This window comes from Adiantum capillus-veneris, chromosome 13, assembly GCF_014529385.1.
Source record: "Adiantum capillus-veneris isolate H3 chromosome 13, ASM1452938v2, whole genome shotgun sequence".
Classification (NCBI taxonomy): domain Eukaryota; kingdom Viridiplantae; phylum Streptophyta; class Polypodiopsida; order Polypodiales; family Pteridaceae; genus Adiantum; species Adiantum capillus-veneris.
Window position 1 is genome coordinate 44,480,507 of NC_140943.1, and position 11,988 is coordinate 44,492,494.

General features: G+C 39.7%; 2 pseudogenes; both read right to left on the reverse strand.

The window, feature by feature from the left end:
• Positions 1 to 6,361: 6,361 nt before the first annotated feature.
• Positions 6,362 to 7,885, reverse strand: LOC147443894 (uncharacterized; annotated as a pseudogene).
• Positions 7,886 to 8,260: 375 nt separating this feature from the next.
• On the reverse strand, positions 8,261 to 9,800 carry LOC147443895 (uncharacterized; annotated as a pseudogene).
• Positions 9,801 to 11,988: the final 2,188 nt, after the last annotated feature.

The following is an 11,988-nucleotide window of genomic DNA, read 5'->3' on the forward strand; positions in this document are numbered from 1 at the left end:
GTAACCCTAATAGTTTTTTCCTTTAGTATAGATCCTTCCAATAGTTAGAAAAGCCCTCCAAAGGCTTAATTATCTCCTGTGATAAAAATTATACATGGGGTTGAGAAAAGAAGACTTGTATGTGGAAGGAAAAATTACCTTGGCTCATATAAGATATATCTATGACCTATCCTATCTATTTCACCCACTCAAAAGTCTCCTAAATGTCATCAAAGAAATCTTGGTGTGGATGACAATGCCTAGTGTATCTCAAAAAAGTTTGTAGATGGAGATCTTTGAGCATCAATTGCACAGGTGCATTGTGTTCTGTAGATGCATCAAGCTAAGCCTAAGAGGAACACCAAAATATTTGCACAAAGAAACAGAAACAGAGAGGGACCACCTTGATTCTCAGAAATGGAAATTGCTTTGACCTCTGACGGTGGTCCTAGATCGTCATGTTGACTTCTCTGATGATAGTTCCTTAATACTCAAAATTCATGTCCTTAGAGTGGTGCTTGCCACTAAGATCCTTGCAAGCTTGATGAACCTTCAAAAGCCAAACATTGTTTCTGTATATTGCAAACATAAGATTTTGCCCTTGCTAAGAAAAAGTAGTAGCCTTTGTGTAGCTGTTTATAAGTGACATAGAGAGAAGACAGAAAAAGCATTCAAGGTATATATCTCTGGCATCAACACAAGGTAAAAAACAGAAGACAACAAAAGAAACAAGATTGTGCTCCCTATAATAAACATACTGTGTGTTTTTTGATCAAGTCCTACCAAATTTCAGCTTATTCCGAGCGTGGCTTCATGTAGTTGAAAACCGACATAGTTCAGCGTTTCTATCATCAAGAATTGAGTTATGACCATTTTCTCTTCTCCTATCGAGGCAGATAATCAGTTTTTATTATAGTGTTTTTCTACTCAAGATGTTGAGTAGCTTGTGATCTTGGTTTAGTAGAGAGAGAGAGAGAGAGAGAGAGAGAGAGAGAGAGAGAGAGAGAGAGAGAGAGAGAGAGAGAGAGAGAGAGAGAGAGAATTTAAAACAAGTCTAAGGTTGATAGTATGGCTCTATGAAAATGGACAGACTACCCATTGAATCAGACTACCCATTGAATCACCACCCACACAGCTTTAGAAAATGACTCTATTGGATAGGGCAAGCGAAAAATGGAAACTAAGAAAAACATAAAACTTCAACGTATAACACACACACACACACACACACACACACACACACACACACACACACACACACACACACACACACACACACACACACACACACACAGAGAGAGAGAGAGAGAGAGAGAGAGAGAGAGAGAGAGAGAGAAGTATTGCATACCTTTAGTCTGCTAGAAATAAGCACGCTTGTAGAGGAGTAGTTGTAAAGGAAGCACAATAGTGATCATAGGTGGAGAGGAAAACATGAGTTTGGAGGCTGGGTTATGAAGGAAATAGAACAACGATTTGCGTTGGAGAGGAAGAGCTATTTTCCTTGACTCTGTTCCTGTGCTCTAAAGAAAAAGATAATATCAAGCGTAATAAAGTAAACAACACAGAAGGTGTAAGCAAGCTCAGAATACTTGCTCTTATAGCTTTGTTTCACGAGGTCAAGTGACATCATGCATAGATTACCTGCTCTTTCTTCTATGTGTTGAGCTTTCGCGTATCTCAGAATGGAGGGAAAAGCCAAAGCAATTGGAAGCTCTGAAAAAAAAAGAGGGAAAAGGAAGAAGTTACGTCCTCAAAATTTGAGCCGCCAAAATAGAAACTCTAAAAGATTTAGAAAATAGAAAAGTCACTAGACAGAAGTGTCACGATCAAAGCAAACCATTGGCTCCCCACTTCTTTTTTTATTATATTCTTATGAGGCCCTTTTGAGGATTCAATATTTACCTAATGCTACCATACCTCTTTATCTCCACTCAAAATGATGGTGGCTACATTTACGTAATTGTATATATATTTGTGTGTACATATATATTTGTTTATGCATGTATGTAGACACTAAGTACGGGAGCATAGCATCCGAAGGTTAGATTCTTCCTCTTGGGTATAGTCTCGTTTTAATCGTGGCGTTGCAATCATTGATCCAGTCATGCATGGACTACCGCAACGTACCTTTGGTTTTATCACGGTTGAGACTATGATGATATCTAAAGAGGTGCCAGCCACTTGACCTTAGGTCTACTAGTATGTATATGTATCCACGTGCTTGTGTGCTAATATACTTGTGTATGTATTTATAGATGAGTGAGTAGGGGGGAAAGCTAAATCTCATAATGCTGTTTGTAATATAGATGTCAGATAAGAGACTACCTGGTGGGGAGCAGCCCTCTAGCTCTTCTTTTGGTTGGTTCACATCTTATGTGGGCTCTCCCACTCGGGGTGGACATCGCCTCCAGTGGACCCAAGTCTTGAGGTGGTGAGAACAAGCAAAGAAATAAAGATTATTTCTGGCTAGTTAACCCTAAACTATGAGTGTCATAGGTTTATTTTTGTTATTTGCAGGAATGGCGATCCTACACCTATTTTTGTTATTTGCAGGCATGGCCATCTCACGCTAGCCTCTACTTAGGTCTACTAGTATGTATATGTATCTACGTGCTTGTGTGCTAATATACTTGTGTATGTATTTATAGATGAGTGAGTAGGGGGGAAAGAAAAATCTCATAATGCTGTTTGTAATATAAATGTCAGATAAGAGACTACCTGGTGGGGAGCAGCCATCTAGCTCTTCTTTTGGTTGGTTCACATCTTATGTGGGCTCTCCCACTCGGGGTGGACATCGCCTCCAGTGGACCCAAGTCTTAAGGCGGTGAGAACAAGCAAAGAAATAAAGATTATTTTTGGCTAGCTAACCCTAACCTATGAGTGTCATAGGTTTATTTTTGTTATTTGCAGGCATGGCCATCCTACACCTATTTTTGTTATATGCAGGCATGGCCATCTCATGCAAAGGACGAGGATACTGACACACCCGTGTCAGACACCCATGGGTGCTACTACAAGGTAAAATATGGTGGGGAGGTGGACTTCGGTACAACACAGGGCAGGGTGTTTAGAGACCAACTGTTCGATCATCCACGCTACATTGAGGACGTGCTCATGCTAGATGTCCAAATGTCCCCAATCAACGTTTTTCACAACAGTGGTTGGAGGGCTACATTAAAAATATTTTTGAAAAACAAGGAGTCCAATGTACGGCGCGCAGCAGCCAACCAGGTTAGAGATCTAAACAGGAGCTATCAACATGACATATATGGATTGGGAGTGGACAATGCAAGAAAATAGAAATCAGGCTGCAACGGGATTATCCTACAGACAACAACGCTAAGCTCGCACCAGACGAAATTCCACGCACTATGGCTCGAGAGGCAAAGCATCCTGGAAGGACAAATATGTAAGATTGAAGGATAAGTATGTAAGGTTGATTAAATTACAACTTAAATTGGTGATTATAAAGATTATAGTTGATGATTTGTTAGTGTTATTGCTAACTGAAGAAAATATCACTTTTACTCGACCAACCAGAGAGATAGTCAAGTATCGAGAGCGACATACAAAATTTGATACTCGGTGATGGTTGTTCGAGAACAACCACATCTTTCGCGAGCAATTCGACGCAATGGTTGGATCACTACAAGCGGTAAGTTTAAACAAATAATTTTATATTAATTGTTTTGAGATGTTGATAATTGTTTTATTTGGTTTGGGTTTATGTAGAGTCAAGGTGTTCAAATGTACGCGCCTCTGGACGATGACGAGCTTGAGGAGGATTAGATAGAAAAATATTTGTACAGACTTTCGTAAAGTCCCAATGTGGCACAATGTATATACAACTATTTTCATTTAAATTTGTAACTTTTTAAAGTGTTGATCTTTTGCACATTAAATTGGCAAGGTAAAGTAAATTCAATTTCAATTCTTTGTTTCAATTTCAATTGCGTGATAATAGGCGGCAATTGACGCGATAATAGTTGCGGATATATTACCCCAACTATTGCTTACAAACCACTACCACAATAAGAGCCACGGTCATTGCCCGCATACACAATATTTTCTCTCTCCATTTTCCTTTGTTTTTTCATGGCAAAGCTAATGGTTATATACTACTCCTCTTATAGTGGTAAGAGATGAGTGTATTGAGGAGCTGTTTGAGAGAGCTGAGGAGCTAAGGGTCAGCGCACAGGAGGAGCTCGTAAGAGGTGAGGAGCTAAAGCAATAGCTTGTGAGAGTTGTTAGAGGGGGGGAGCAGCAAGTTGAGGTGCTATTAGTCTCTCTCTCTCTCTCTCTCTCTCTCTCTCTCTCTCTCTCTCTCTCTCTCTCTCTCTCTCTCTGACATGATCTCTCCTGTGCAAGATGGCCCCCACGTTCTCCATCCATCGAGTGTCTCGATCACATTCAAGCATCAATGCTACGACACATTCACCTTCAAAAATACCCACTAATCTACCCTGATTGTCTATGAAATGAAAATTGTAAAAAGTCGGACGGATGATTGGGAAATACAGACTATTTAATTTAAAAAGTAGGATGCACATATTAAAAACTGCCAACCAAATGTACAATTCCCTTGGCAACCACTAAACCCTGGTATGATAGGCGAATCCCACAGTTGAGAAAGGAATGAGGTGAAGTCCTACATGTCATTTTAGATGAGAGAAGACAAATAGAGGAGAAATGGTGGGTATCCAAAAGTCCTTAGTGTGGGGAAGGGATCTAGAGGACTCTGAGAGGAGTCAGCAAGCCAAAAAATGAGCTTTTGATTATTAAAAGTCATGCAGGTGGAGAGTGAGTGGTGCATGGACTAGCGCAAGGCTATATTAAGCATCTCATGGAGAAGCCTGGAATGGCAAAGTACCTGCGGGGCATTGTCGATTGGTTGCATAATTGGGTCTATTTCACCGCTCGCTACTATGACGCTCGCCCGATTACATTCAAAACCACAATTCCTGCAACATCCTTGCCCTACTCTGGCTGCATCCGTCCAGCCCAAGCTACGACAACTTGCAGCGTAGCGTGGATATTGTGAGCAAAATGATTGAGCAGAGAGAACACGACTTTGCAGACCTTCTATTGAAGGAAAGCAGGTCGTTGACCCATGTAGAATGGTCTGCGACTGCGCTCCTCAGGAGCGTGAGGAGAGGGCAGTCCAAAACGGTCGACTCGAAAGGCAGGCCCATTCCGCACTCAAGGAGGGTGAAGAAGGGCTCGATCCTGACGCCTTCGCGGCGATTGGCGATGAAGGAGTAGAGATCAGGGGTGAGGGCAGCCTGGCAGCATGCAAGCTGGGTGGCGGCACCAGCGGCATAGCGATGGAGGTCGTGGCAAAAACGTCTTTGGTAGGCGGGCCTGAAGTACTGGGTTTCCACCAGCCCAGTCACAAGGAACTTTAATTCAATTCTTACATAGCAAAAAAAAAGACTTTCTTAGATAAAACTTGAACATATGCAGGAAAAGTCCAAACTAGTAAAAACGGAACCTTTTATTGTATATATATGCAATAAAAATGACCCACATAATAAAACTATGTAGCTTTTTGACCAACACGCACGAAAAAAAAACTATATAGATTTTTGACCAACATATGCACAAGAAAAAACTACATAGTAATTGGAATGGAAGAAAATCTATATAGTAATATTCACGTTAGTTTTATATACAATAGCTAGACAAAAAGAGTCACATAAGTGAATAACCTAAATCTAAGTTTTTTATCATATACAAATTTATTGATTTTATAATTAAAATAATAATATTATAATAACAACTCTCACAAATATGTTGTAGATCTTGCATCAAAGAAATTAAATCTTTGCATCGAACTCATTATGCATGGGTATTTGGAGCAGAGACTACCTCATAAGAAAAGAGCAACATATAAGAGTAACTCATAGTAGCTTTTTGAAGAATTCAATGTAAGTCATAAATTTAACAATTGAAAATAGTTGATGCAAGAATGTTCACCCTTTCTTTGGGTCTCAAGGTTACATTAAGATAATCAAATTAGCATAACATCACTCAATCACAATTACATCATCCACACTTAGTGGAGAAGAGTCACATTTGGAAATTCTAACTTTGTTTGTGGCCAAAAGGTACACTACAAATGATGAGCGCATTCCATATTCCACACTTTGCTCTTGACAATCTCCTGTGAAATCCGTACTACGCTTTGCTAGATTGAAACTAGCCTTTAGCGTAATATACAATGCATCAACTGTTGGAACCTCTAAAAACTTGATTAAAATCGTCTCTTGGTCGTCTTTATCAAAGTTCATATCCTAAATAAAAGTTCAATTGTAAAAAGTCACTACTTAATTGAAAAAGCTTAATCCATGCCAAAAGATGAGTACAACTAAAGTCAATCTCCTTACATATTCATGAGACCCATTTGAGAGTTCATTGAAGGCCTTTGTGTTTTGAAGAGTAATACTCTCATTAAGAACATTCTTCAGTACACTCTGTATGCATAGAAAATTGAAAGCATAAAAGTTCAGTTAGAGCTCTAGACTATGAAATTTTGGGCAATAGATAACAACTACCTTTTTCTTGGTGCAATCTTTTTTTGCCTTTTTAGTTTGCATCATATCCATCATCTTTTGATTCCACTGCATCAAAAAAGTTAAGTTAAAGCTCAAAGCATACAAGGATATGAAGCATATAAAGTTAAAAGATGTGAGTAAACCTTAGGTGCACGCTTGCTCTTTCTAGAGCTCACATCCACTTGATTTTCCTCATGAGAGCTATCAAAATCCATTTGTTATTTAATGAGATCAACCTTTGCATGTTCTCAAAATAAAACACATTAAATACATAGCTAGTTTAATTATTGTAAAGGACAATAACATAGACATACCTTTGTGGCATCTTCAATAAGAGCCAAGAAAGAACCATTTGAAGGTAGAGCCTCATACTCTTCTTATACATCCTAATAGTAAATAACTAGATTAAAGAAAGTGTACAAAATAATTCAACATAGTATCAGTTGAGAAGACATACATCTAGAAGGGCTTCAACTTGCACGCCAGTGATAATTGCCTCTGAATAATTCTGGTCTTTCTCAAAGTCAATATGAGGATGATACACTTCCTCATTGATAGGTTGTAAATGATTTTCCTCGATCTACAATTCATGTATAACATAATTAAAAATAAACAAAAAAAATAAAGAATGTAGAAACTCCCACAAGCTGTTTTTCTTTGTCTTCCACCTTTGCATTCACTAAGTCGGTTCCCTATAGTGCACAACTTCACATAATCAATCTTATTATGATAGCTAAAAACAATGAAAAAATAATGATAATGTGGCTTACAGATATTAAATTTGTGGTATTGACCAGTGTTGAGTTTTTATTTTCATTCTTTCGCTTTGCTTGCCTGTGACGCAAGAAAAATGTGTAGATGTCCTCCACTTTCCAATGGTACTCTACACCATGGAACATCACCTCCTCAATTTCATCATGCATGGTGCTCTTGAATCGGAAGCTCATAAGTTCATCCTTCCCCTCTAGATTGTGCCGTAGGTCACAAAGCTTGGAATCAAATGCTTTCATCCAACCTCTAACAGCTCTTAGATTGGAGCAATGGACTGCATGTACACTGTCAGAGTAATACTTTGCAAGGAACTCTTTTCCATACAATAGTGATGGATCTCTATCACTTTTCTTGAGTGGGAAGCGAAAGAGTTGCTCATATGTCGGAACTGGTTTTTCAAATGTGTCTTCCTTTGCAAGTTGTATAGCCTTTCTTTGCCGTTGAGACAATCTTCCAGCTGCCTTACTATTCTTATGATCAGCCTTAGAGGACTCTCCACCACTTGATTCTAGCTCTTTTACCCGTTTCTCTAGCATTGCTATTGTCTCTTTGAGAGACATTGTTTCAGATGGAGAAGCCATGTAATAGCTACAATGTCACAAGTCATACCACAGCAAAATATTTTTCCAATCAATTAAAGTATTTTAATGTTTGATACATCAAAGGCTAAGCACTTGTGCATCTCCAAACTACTGGCAAATTTAATTGTGCACCACTTCTTGAAGACATACACGTCCTACTAACTACAATAAAGTCATGTATCACTACTTTGCATGAGTTCCAATCTCTCTCTTCGTACTGCTGGCTTTGTAGAATCCATGTACAATGATCAAGACTATCATGTACTAGCCAAGCTAATTTGCATTTTTTGCCCTGGTGGTCAATCTGTCTAACAACTGCGTGTACAAGATCATCTTCACCATCACTTTTGGTTGCTAGAACAATATCACCAACCTCTAACCAAGGGGGTGCATGTTCGACCTCTCCGAGAGTTGTAAGCCGCTTTCTTTGAATCAAATCCTTCACCTCATATGCTACTAGCCTGTTACGTGTCAACGGAAGAGGTATGAACTTATGCATCAAAGATGAGATTGGTCTTACACAATCCCAAGTGTACGGCATAATTTGTTGTTGTACAATGCTCATTCCAGTTGCATGATGAACTATTAGTTCGTCAACCCCATTGTGTGAGGATATGTATTGTCTATAATACTCTGCCCCAAAATACAAATAATATTGACCATTGTGCTCGATAGAGAACAATGTTTTTATTTTGGACTTCCAATGCCCTACAGGAAGAGCATCAGTATCACCATTGTCCTGCTTTACAGTCACATGATCACCGACTTTAAAAGCCTCACCCTGGTAAAGTATCTTTTGGTAGGTTGTGACAAGAGTATTTTCACCTTCACTAACTGTCATCGCCCACAGTTGCTGAAAGTACCTTTTCTCCTCATCTGAAAGGAATCTCTTTGTGCGTTTCTTCTTGGTTATACCAATCCCTTTGGCTCTAATCATGTTGTGGGAGTAAGCCGGTTCATAATCTGCCAAAATCTTATGCCATAGCTCCCTGGCTCTTGTTAGAGATGAGAGTTCCAAGAGCCCTTTTTCATGGAAGATAGAGCATTGTGGACTCATAGGATGCAGTAGAGTGAAATCATCTGGTAGTATCAACCTTTGGTGTAAGAATGACAAATTCCTCTCGTGCAGCACGAACCCATCCTTCTCCTCTTGAAGCATGCAAGTAACCCATGTAAAAAAAACGCGCTTGTAAAAGTGGACATAAGTTATCTCATTATTTTTTTTATTTGTCTTTACTCCCATGTATATGGAGACCATCCTTTCAAAAATGTAACACCAATATACATCATGAGATCCATGCCTGATAATGTCATCAAGCAATTCCCCATTCCCAGCAACATGCTCCAATGGTGAAGAGTTTGGACCAAAGAATTCCTCGCTCCTTACTTGCCAAGATGAGAACAATGATCGCATTATCTTGATACTCTCCTTGGTCCAACCCTTTTCACGACTAAAATTGTAAAATGTGTGGGCAATGTCTATTAGGAGAAGACCAAGCTCATACATGGGTCTTGATACCTCGTTGATGACACTCAATACATATGGCAGACACCACTGAACAAATTTTTGATTTTCCTCTGCCTTAAAACCTTCAAAGTACTTGCTAGGAGTGTGTGGCCACTTGCCATTGCGAATTGATGGTGGTACAAGCTTGTATACAAGCTTGCAACATTCATCCACCTTCTTTTTCGATTCATTTTGCAATCCTCGCATGACATTTGATGTATACTTACTGAACAAATTCAATGGAAGAACATGCATTGTATCATACACCAAGTCACGTGACAAGTCAAATCCATATAAGTCAAAGAACTTCCATAACACTGACTCTCCAGATAGTCTTGCATGTGCAAGATTAGTCTCTCTTTGAGTTTGAGAGGTTGCTCTTCTGGCCTGAGCTACTGCATTGGACATTTCCAAAATGGAGCGTTTTGTTGGTGGATATCTTGCTTGTCGTCTATTGTCATCATAAACATATCGCCCTCTATACATTGGACTACTAGCATCAAGAGTTGGTTTGGGCTTATCTCTTCGACAACCCTCCTTGCCACCGTCCTTGAAGAGTCCTATTTTGCATTGGGCAGGATGGTCTCCACTGACCATCATAAGCATCCCGCGTAATATGCATGTTTGTTTCCGTTCAGTTCCCATGCCAAATATTTTCTTGACATCATAGTTGTAGTGTACTTTTATTCCTGACATGAACAAGTCTTGCAACTGCTCCATAAGTGGACGTAGAAAAGCACCAAATAGACCACTATTGTTTCGGGCTACTTTCTTGGAGCTAAATGGGAGGAACAGTACTGGGAGTACACTAACATTGGAAGACTTGCCCATGTTCAAAATTCTTATCTCTACAACCCCACTATCTTTCTGTGTGGTGCGAGAGGATTGGAATCCATCCCAATGCAATAGAAGTGCCAGGTTACGGGGATCTCCCTGGAAAATTATTATGCCATATGAAAATAATCAAAAAATTGAAAAAAGTAAATAAAAATAGCATGCCAATATTTCTAAAACCATACCTCAATCAATCGCTTATTAGAGACTACACGTCTGCGACAATCTCTACATACGAAAATATATTCTTGAGTCTGCTCATTCCACCCTTGTTGAATCTCCTGTGGACGGGATGAAGGAGGAAATTTTGTGTACACCTTTTTACACCCTGGGGTTGTACAGATAACTGGAAGCTCCAATGTGGCACATGGGTCCCAAAAGTGATGGACTATACGACATTTTGCACCATCCCAAAAATCATGGATAAACTCTGGTTGTACCATACCAAGCCCTTGAAATAGCGATTGCAATTGCTCCCAGCAAGCAGACACTCTATAGTTATCAAACAAAAAACCATTCCAATCATGTTCAAGTCGAACCAACATTTGGCTTAGGCTTGGATCCTCCCTACTGGAGTCATGCTTGCCTATTTTTGCCCCACCCATGTCACCAGATAGTAGACGAAGCATTTCGTCTTGACCGCTAATGGGAACCTGATATTCATCCCATAATGTCTGGAATTGAATGATCTTTGATAAAATTGCAATTCCAAGTGGTGGATGATCTGGACATTTGGGTTGTTGGCAGTCTTCACCTGCTCCAGTTGTACTTGCCGATCTCACCTCTATGCCCTCTTCAAAGCCCTCTTCCACATTCAAAGAAGCATCTGATGGTTCCACGTTTGGTATATTGTCATCAAAGTGTCTTACCTCCACACCATCTCGATTTACAAACCCAAGCTCACTTGCTAGATTGCCTGCAACACTCCTTAGTTGTGCATGCCTGAAAAATGTCATTATCCCAACATATTTTCCACCCTGGCAAAATGCAGAACATGTACACCACATTCTTCATGTGGTGTCATTGTCAGATGCACTCTGGAGAGGTGGTGTACTATCAAGCTCATTCGCATTAGGTGATTGACCTTGAAGGGCTTCTAAATTTCTGTTGTAATGGACATCTGGGTGAGCTTTATGGAGTGCCTCCTGTTTTCTATGTTGAAAAAAGGTGCTTCTGCTCAGCATTTGATATCCTTCCAATGTAAATGCACATTTATACGTGCATGCACACTTGAAAGTCTTGGAGGTGGAAGCCATGTATGCAGGTATCACCTAAATGTCACGAGCCATGGTTACACGGACTATAGTGACTCAAAAAAACACTTTTGCACATGATGCTAGTGGCAAAGGTTGTAGTACCACATACACTAATTCACATGACGCTAAGTCATAGATACGCTGAGTCACGTTAAGTGATAGGCTTTTAATCACAGCAAGCCTATCACTTAGCATCCTTGGAGATATACAATTTTCAAAAGCACTAAAGCCATATTCTCGGGCCACCACATAGTGTCATCTATAACTATTCTTGAAATGCGTATCGGTGACCTTTCTCTCCCAAAGACATTTGATATCCTTCAGGTGTAAATGCACATTTATACGTGCATGCACACTTGAAAGTCTTGGAGGTGGAAGCCATGTATGCCTGTATCACCTAAATGTCGTGAGCCATGATTACACGGACTATAGTGGCCCATAAACCACATTAACACATGATCCTAGTGTGGACCGCTATAGTGCCACATACTTTAAATAGCAGATAC